The 9,271-nt window shown below is 53.4% G+C and overlaps 1 long non-coding RNA gene across 1 annotated transcript; it reads left to right on the top strand.

Moving 5' to 3' along the window:
• Positions 1–3,378: 3,378 nt before the first annotated feature.
• On the top strand, positions 3,379–6,786 carry LOC135578328 (uncharacterized). The gene is made up of 3 exons (XR_010469830.1): positions 3,379–3,728; positions 3,811–3,967; positions 4,376–6,786. It is a non-coding gene; the product is annotated as an uncharacterized LOC135578328 (long non-coding RNA).
• Positions 6,787–9,271: the final 2,485 nt, after the last annotated feature.

Raw genomic sequence — 9,271 nt, 5'->3', positions numbered from 1 at the left:
TAACAAGGACATGAGTTTATCCCCCTGAAGCAGGGGGGGTCTCCCGGTGACTGGGACCCCTCTGGTTGCTCAGCCCATGTGCTCCAGAGCTGCACATATCATGCAGTTGTGGCGTAGAAAGTGTCCGTGTGCTGACTGGATGCTCCACACGTGTGCAGTGCAACAACGTTCATGGATGGTGCAGACGTAGCAACAGCCAGAGATGCTCACGGAGGTGGAGATGATAAAAACCCATGACTGGTGCTTCCCACATGGGACTCTGCCCCTACCAGCAGTCTCCGGGAGAAGACAACGGTCCTACGAGATGTAACTGGATCCACAGTGGTGGTTCTCCCTCACTTGCTCTCTCTCCTATTCTTAAAAAAAAGTTATACTAAAGGTTTGTTACTTTCCTGACATTTGGCCTTGATTGAGTCTTAATTGCAACATTAAGGATCACTTTTAATAGTGGTCCTCCAGGTCGCAAGAGGATCATTTGAAGAAGAAAAAAATCGGTGTTCAAAATTTGAAGTCAAGGAAAATCCAGTTCTGGACTCCGTCACCAGTCGGCATGCTGTTTCTCCCTGTCCTATACCGAGAGAACCTTTCCATCTGGACCACTGCTTTGGATGGAGGACATGTGGTCTCCTCATCAACACGACAATGGCACCGGGACACCTGAAGAACAAGAGTGGGACAGGCTATGAATGGCACCAGTACAGGTATAAAGCATTTTTTGAAACATCCACACAGACTCAAGACCAGAGCAGCTTTGCAAAGCTGCTCGAAAGCAACATGGAACAAAAGATGCTAAAGACCCAGTACGACACCAGTTTGAGCAAGAGGCAGCAAGGTGCCCTTGCCCCAATGGGCTGGCGAGTGGTGCCCTGGGCTGCACGGGGCAAAGTGTTGGCAGCAGATGGAGGGAGGTGAATTTTCCCTCTGCTCAGCACTGCTGAGGCCAGGCCTGCAGTGCTGTGCCCAGCTCTGGGCTGCCCAGGATGAGAGAGACGTGGGCAAAGTGGGGAGACCCCCAGTGCCCCTCCCCCACCATGGCGGTTAGAATGCGACGCTGTGTTGACCCGGCGCTGGCCCGGCAACGGTTCTGTGCCAACAGGGAGCGGCACGGGGCAGAGCCCAGCTCTTCCCCAGCAGCGATCCTCGGCACTGGGACGCGTTTTCGAGCCCCTCTACAGCCACCAAGGCAGTATCTCGGGGTCTAGCAGCGTGTCCCACACAAAGCTGCTACTTTCCTCGTCGCGATGGGCCAGGTGAACTGCTGCCGCGGCTCCAGGTACGTTCCCCCCAAGTCCTGGGGACAGTCCAGCACAGCCAGAGCCCGCAGCAGCCGCTTTTCTCATGGCCAACACCGTCTGCTCTGCAGGGACGACCCTGAGCCCGTGCAGCAGTGCGTGCCACCACCTCCTGTCTCCTCCCGCAGCGAAGGTGGAGTTGGCCCCTCGGCTGGTGAGTTTGGAGAAGATGGGGGCAGGACGGCCCTTCTCTCCTCCTCTTTCAGACGGGCACTGGGGCTCCACTGGGGCTGCTTCTACCCTTCCTGCAGGGCACGTCTGTCCCCATGGCTCTGCAGAGGGAGACACCTGAGCCCCTGGGGTCCCTCACTCCCAACTGATGCTTTTCCCCTGCACACGGTGGTTGGGGCAGAGCATTGAGATGGTCAAGCAGAGCTTGCCTGGCACATCTCCTCCACAGCTCTTTGCTCTCTTCTCCTTGCCACCAGGTGGGACCAACAGGAGGAGGAGGTGGGTGCTCTGGCCCTTCGCACGGCGAGGATCCTCGGTTGCTGCAGAGGCTGCCGGGCCATCTACCTCTGGCAACAGCGGGGTGCTGTTTGGCCGGCCCCTGGCAGCCCTCTGCAGCCAGGACGGCACGTTGCCCCAGCCCATCCAGGTAAGCACCCCTAGACAGGTGGTCCCCATCACGCGGGTTCCTCTGGAGAGGTGGTGTCCCCGTCAGAGGGAGCCCAGATGGGTCTTAGGGACAAAGCCAGCTTCTCCCCATGTCACCCAAATCCAGCCAATTCCTTTCCTGCCCCAATGAGACCTGCAGACCCTGCCACAGTCACTCCTGCCCCCGAGGAAGGTTGCCCTGTCCCAGGGCCTGTCTCCAGCCCAGCAATGTCCTCCTCTGTCCCGCAGGACCTGCTGGCTCTCCTGCAGGAGCACGGACCATCCACCGAGGGGATCTTCCGGCTGGCGGCCGGCGAGCGCGCCTCCCGGGAGCTGCGGGAGGCCCTGGACAGCGGCGCCCGGGTCCAGCTCGAAAGCCAGCCGGTGCACCTCCTGGCCGCCATCCTGAAGGTGAACCCTGCTGACATGGAGCCCGGCAGCTCCCGGCTCTGGCCGTGCTGACGGGCACCTGCCAGAGCAGGAGCCCAAACCCAGGAGCTGCTGCTCAGCCCGAGCGCTGGGCTGGGGATGCTGCCTGTGCTGCCGGCGGCAGTGGGCACAGCCTGACCCGCAGCCCTTGCCATTGCAGGAGTTCCTGCGCAAGATCCCCTCCAAGCTCCTGCAGGCAGAGCTGTACCAGGACTGGATGAGCGCCCTGCACAACACCAGCAGGCAGGAGAGGCTGGCGGGGCTGAAGGAGTAAGTGTGGCCCGCAGCCTGGCTGCTGCACAGGCACTGCCAGAGCCCCAAAGTTGCCTGCAAAGCCACAGCCTGCCTGAAAAAGATGTGTTTTCTGCCCACCACATCTTGCTGCTGCTGCAGCTGTGGGGTCAGGTTTTGAGAGAAACAGGCACAGAAAAGCCTTTCTCTGCTTGGGGCAATGCCTGTGGGCATTGGGGGTGGCTACACGAAGGGACTCTTGCCAGAAGAGCAGGGAGAGAGGGAGGTGGCCGTATCTCAGCCAAGGCAATCCCTCTGCTGTAGACCAGGCGTGGCTAGAGGGTCTTCCCTCGGGTGGTCTTGGCTGGGAGCAGCCTCCTTACAGCTGTGTTGACAACGTCTCCTTTCTTAACCTTGTGTTCCTGTTCCCTCAGTGTGGCCAGCAAGTTGCCCGAGCCCAACCTGCTCCTCCTCAAGCAGCTGCTCACCCTGCTGCACACCATCAGCAGCAACACCTGCACCAGCAGGATGACAGCGGCCAGCCTGGCCATCTGCGTGGGGCCGAACCTCCTCAGCCCACCGGAGGAGGACACGCTGCCGCTGGACGTCCTGGTGCAGGTGACCGGCAAGGTACGCTGTGTTGAACAGCCCAGCCCAGCTTGGCTGCTCAGAGCTTCCTGGCTGCCTCCCGTCTTCAGCAAACGCTGCTGGGGGAGCTGCTGGGAAGAGCAGCCCCACAGCTGCAGCTTCTGCGCTGAAGTGAGGGTCAGGAGTGGGAAGGGCTGTCTCACCCATTTTCAGCCACCGGGCTGGAAACCAATGGTTTGCTGGTGCGTGCAGGTGACGCAGCTGGTGGAGTTCCTCATTGACCACCACGAGGAACTCTTTGAGGAGGAGGAGGACGATGGGCTTGCCGGAGCGTCCGCCGAGGAGTTGCCAGCACCGGAGCCAGAAGCTCATCCCTCAGAGGTACGTCAGGGCCACAAAGAGGGTGGGACTGCTGCCACAGGAACAAGCAAGGTCCTCCACCCACCAGCCTGCAGCTCTGCAGAAGTTCAGAGCTGAGCTAGATATTGGGCAAGTAGGTCCCTGTGCCATCCTCATTTCTACATTTCCCTCGCAGGTGCCTCCAGTCACTCTGGAAAGTGAACACCTGAACAGCGCCTCTGAGGAGAGAGGGTAAGATGAGCTGGCTTTGATTAAGAGCAGGATTCATTTTTAGAATGGCGTTACCTGTCTAACCATACTCTTGCACGCAAAGGTTGCCAGGCTCTTCACCAGTACGCAGGAAGAGAAAACCATCCTGTGAAGAGCAGAGCGATGGGCAACCCGAGAGCAAGCGCAGGAAGCTGGCAACAGACCTCTGAGCGACGGGCAACTCAGGAAATCCAAGCAGGCGGAAAGAACGAGTTGCCCAGGTGTGTAGCAGCCTCTGCTGACCCTATTCCAAAGCTCTGCACACTGCTCTGAATACAGGAGATATTTGAGAGGTGTCCCGAGATGGCCCCAGACAGGAAGCACACACCTGCCCTTAAAAAACAAGCAGACAGTACAAAAGCAGTGTGTTTTTCCTTCAAACCATGGTTTCTATAAAGGGACAGTGAGGGATGCTGCTGCTTGGGTTTCAGAAAGGACATCACGGCTCCCCAGGGCCTCCCTGCCAAGCCCACTGCCTGGCCAAGGGGCTCTGGGGGTATCGCATGTGTTGAGAAGAGGCCAAAGCAACGCCGTAGTCGCTGACCATTTTTGCATTGGCCTGGGGGGCAAAGTCATGCCTGTTCCTGCCCTCATGGTTTCAGCAGTGCTCTCTGATTCTGTCCTTGCAGGTGGTGATTTACTTTTGCTGCTTGGATTTCCTGGATGAGCTCTGACACCTGGGCTTCCAGGAGCACGATGCAGCACCAGCACCACCTCGGCGCAGGCGAGGACAGAGACACCGTGCCCTCCTGCTCTGGCCGGCACATTCCACCCGTGCAGCGCTAACCAGAGCAGCCCCGCAAGGCCCCCAGACCCATCCCAGCCCTCGCAGAAGGCCCTGCTGGCTCATCCATCAGCTCCGTGAGCAGGTGCCCACCAGCTGGAACATCTCTCTGAGCTGGGGAGCTGGCATGTGAACTTAAGGGAATGAGGAGCGAGTTACACATGGTGGTGCATATCATCTGGGAGGGACATGAGGATGCCCGTGCCAGCATCTTCCATTCTATAAAACCCTCCATCCAGCTTTTCATTCCACCTACTCAATCCTTGCAGACCGATGCTGAACCAACTTGGTCAACACAAGAAGGGAGCACCCATTGCTTCTCTCTGGTCAGGGCAAGTGCATTTATGCAGGATGCCTGAACTCCTCATTTGGGGAAAGAAGGTAACGTGTCAGCCAACTGCAGCTGCTTGAGTCCAAACCCAGCCGTGCTGTCCCTACCAAGAGCAGAAACTACATTCAAAAGTCTTCTGTTATGGCACATTTACTAGTATGCAGTTGCACATGATGCAAAAGGCACGTTCTGAGCTGCAAGAATTTCCTTCATATATGAGGGCAGTAAAACAGACCTTTGATGTCATTTTCTCCAGGTTGCAGAAAACTGGTAGCAAAGACTGAAAAGATTTCCATACTGCATTAATATAGAAGCATTTGGATGGGCATATGTCACTATGGGTCCTTTGCGCCCATCTCACTGACTTAGAAAGAATGTGTTATGTGGAGCTACATCACACAGGCAAGCTCAGAGCTTTTCCAGGGTTGCCTGGACAGGCATTCTGGAATGACGATAGATCCACGTGTGTTAACTCTATTGCCACACCGCTACTTAGCCTGGCAATTCTCAAGAGGAACTTGCTTTGAGCCCTATAGAAGGCAAAACTACCAAACCAGTAAAACTCTTAAAAGGGGACGTCCTGAAGAGCCTCCAAGGTCAACTTGTACACGTTTTCCTGGAAGAACAAGCCAAATGGAGGCAGCGAATGGTCTGAAATACAGTTCTCATAAATATGACGGTTACTCAGTAAAGCCTTTTATTACCAATGGTCATTTTGGTGTATAAATAAACAATATTGAGCGACATGCTTTATTATAAAATGAAAATATGCAATAAAAATAGTTGTTATTCATATTAAGCTGTGTTGCTGCACCTGAGAGCACACAAAGACCTCTTATTTGTTTGGTGTATTTTGGTGCTTTTAAAATTTGTCTACTGGCAACGTAGTTCTGCACAATGAACTAGCTGCAGTCAGGCATTTTACTGTGGGCGCAACCTGTTGCTTTCAGCAAATTAATATACCAGACACTATCACTCTCTTTACCGTTTGATAACAAATTTTAAAACGTCTCTTTAGCAGATGCCATGTATTATTTGGAAATGTCCTACATTAATATAATGATTTAAATAAAAAGTGTTTACTTGCAATTAACAAATATGAGACACATCTTGTTTTTTAAATGTCAAAACATATTTAACCAAGTACTTTGTACATTGTATGTCTTGAACCTTGCAAATGGAGATGGCTACAACAAGAAATAGTAAAAAAAAGAAAACAAAACAATCCCACGAAACACAAAAGGAAAAATATTAGTCCCCTAGCCCAAATATTTGCTCTTAACTGCACTAACTACAAAAAACTTGTATAGAGAATGATCCCACTATGTCTGGGCTCTGGGGATTTAGGACACAAACCTCCTTGGCAGAAGAGGGTTGGATTTGGCTCACTCTAACTTCAGTGTCCATCTTTGGACCAAAGCTCAACTGGGCTTGAAACTTGGGCTTCCTGGTCCCGTGAGCTGGAAGACCAGGGCTGCATCAGCAATGACTTTCCAATTGCGGACACCGAAACTGTATGGAAGCACTTGTATCAGCTGAATGTTCTCCATCCCATGGGGCCTGATGGGGTCCATCCCAGAGTCCTGAAGGAATTAGCAGGTGTCACGGCAGGAGTGCTTCCATACATCGACCAACAGCCTGGGAATGCAGGTAGGTCCCTGCTGACTGGAAGCTCTCCAGTGTTCTTCCAGTTTATCGGAAGGGTTGAGGGAAGACGCAGGGAAGAACAGAACTCATAGTCAATGCTCATTCACTTCCCTGACAGTGATGGAGAAAATCATCCTATTGAAAGGCATTTCAAGGACAATGCAATTGTCAGACAAAGTCAACATGGGTTCAGGGAAGGCAAGTCCTGTCAAACTATTTTGATCTCCTTCTGTGATAAGGTGTCAAGGAGGCACCCCAAAGTCATTTTTAGGTGGACAATAAATTCCAAAAGAGTCTTTTTTCTCACCGGCAAAGCGTAGCTAATAAAGCAAGTAAAAACAGGGTTTATACAATTAATTAGCACTCCGACAACATAAAATGGAGGTTCGGATATCAGCTGAGGAGATTATTAGAGTACGAGAACATAAGAATAAGGAGGATCCACAAAGTGCACTCATACACCCATAAAAAACAAAACCAGAGGCCTCTCACTCCAGGCTACCCACAAGAAATAATTACTCGCCTGGGTTAGTTGAGGGCTGAAACACTTGCCTGGGTTAGGCAAGGACTCATTCCAGGATATATGCAGTAAATAACCACTCAGCCAAAAGAGGAGGTAAGGTGCTCGCAGTCCCGAGAAGTCTCCTGGGACGGCGTCCCGCTCTAAGGGGAGGGCTCCAGTTCACAGACCTGCTGCTCCGAAAAGAGCACTCAAAGGGGCTCTTTGGCAGGGGCCTCGTTTTACAGCCTGGTCAGATCTGGCTGTGCCGCGTGCTTTCCAACATAGTCCAGAAGCTTCGCAGCTACTCTGGGCACCTCCTTTGTTAAAGACCCTGTGAACTGACCGGGGGTGCGGTGCAGGTCAGGAGGGATGGGACCCCCCATCTGGCCTCAGCAGCGCTGAGCAGAAGGAAGAGTCACCTCCCTCCAGCTGCTGCCCACACTTTGCCCCGTGTAGCCCAGGGCACCACCCACCAACGCCTTGGGGCGAGGGCACCTTGCTGGCTCCTGCTCAGATTGGCATCCTCCTGGGTCCTTAGGACCTTTTGTTCCACGTTGCTTTCCAGCAGCTTTGCCAAGCTGCTTTGGCTGATGAGTCTTAACCAATGTGTCCCGGGATGCTTTGTGTCTGTCCTGGTGCCACCCACAGTCCTTCCCACCCTCTTTCTGCACGTGTCCCAGTGCCACTGCTGTGTTGATGAGGAGACCACGTGTCCTCCAGCCAAAGCAGTGGTCCAGGTGGAAAGGTTCTCCTGTTATGGGAGAGGGAGAAAGAGCCTGGTGATAGAGTGCAGAGCTGGACTTTTCTTAATCTCCAGCCTTTTAACACCGTTTTGTTCTTCTTCACACGATGTTGTCCTGATTAAAGATGATACGTGACGTTGGAATTAAGGCTCAATGAAGGACAAATGTCAGGAAAGTATCAAAATTTTATGATAACTTTATTTAAGAGAAGGAGTGAGAGAGAGTGAGGGAGAGCCACCACTGTGGATCCAGCTACATCTCGTAGGACCGTTGTCTTCTTCTCCAGGAGTCTTGTGGTGGTGGCAGAGTCTCACGTGCGAAGCACCGGTCATGGGTTTTTATCGCCTCCACCTCTGGCTGTTGCTACGTCTGCACCGTCCGTGAACGTTGTTGCACTGCGCACGTGTGGAGCATCCAGTCAGCACACGGACACTGCCCGTGCCACGACCGCATGACACGTGCAGCTCTTGAGCGCATGAGCTGAGCAGCCAGAGGGGTCCCGGTCACTGGGAGACCCCCTTGCTTCAGGGAGATGGACTCCTGTCCTTGTTACAGTGCATCACACAGTAGGGACCGCGGGGGTGTCAACAGCTGGAGACACAAAGTCCATTAGTACGTTACAAATGACCAGGTAGAAATTGTGTGGAAACGCTCAGGGAAAACTGGAGAGGAGTTTGGCTTTGCCGGCTGCAATAGCCAGAGCAGCTGCATTGCTGCCTCCCTGAGTGAGCAGCTGTCTGCACAACTCCAGGTTCTCAAGGACATGGACGGGGGAATGTCCAAAGACCAGAAGAGACCAGAAGAGTGGAGCCCATGGGTTGCAGATATGTCCTGCTCACTTCCCACTCTTCCTGGGATGCTTTGGAGAGTTGGTGGAGAGAGGAAAGCCGTCCTGGTGCCTGCTCGAGACAGTGGTGTGGTCTCTTTGGCTCCTAATGTGTGAAGCTAAGTCACGAGGTGCTGAAAGTCAAAACTGAAGTCACTGTGTGACATTTTGTGGAAGCGAAGGCAGGGAGGGAGGGACAAAAGCAGAAGGAAGGAAGGAAGCGGGGTGGGAGACAGAAGAGTGATCAGGATTGTCTGTGAGCTATCTAGGAGCAGTGCTTGGAAAGAGTTTCCAGGACTGCAATGCCTCCTCCTCAATGAATATATTTTTGCAGAGATGCCTGTCTTAAGGACATATTGGACAGCTGAAAAAGGTGAGACTGGGAGCTGTCGCAGGGGAGTGATTTTAGGGTTCTGCTCACTGCAGAACAAAGTTTAGATTCCTTCAAGAGAATTGTGACTTAAAATAGTTCAGTGGCGGGTTCCCTCTATTAATTACTGCATGGGGGAAATATGCCAAGCCAAGCGCTGCTTACCTTCTCTCCAGATACCTGTAGCCGTTCAGAATGCAAACTTTCAGGCACCTTCCCTCCCAGAAAACCGTTCGCTCCAGGGGCTGTGACCTGGAGCTCCGCAGACCATCTTCTGCGCGAGGTCGGTATCTGTCGCGAGAAAATTCTTCGAAAATAAATA

The sequence above is a fragment of the Columba livia genome, chromosome 1 (genome assembly GCF_036013475.1).
Source record: "Columba livia isolate bColLiv1 breed racing homer chromosome 1, bColLiv1.pat.W.v2, whole genome shotgun sequence".
Lineage (NCBI taxonomy): Eukaryota > Metazoa > Chordata > Aves > Columbiformes > Columbidae > Columba > Columba livia.
Note: the sequence above shows the minus strand (reverse complement) of the source record. Positions and strands in the feature narration are given on the sequence as shown.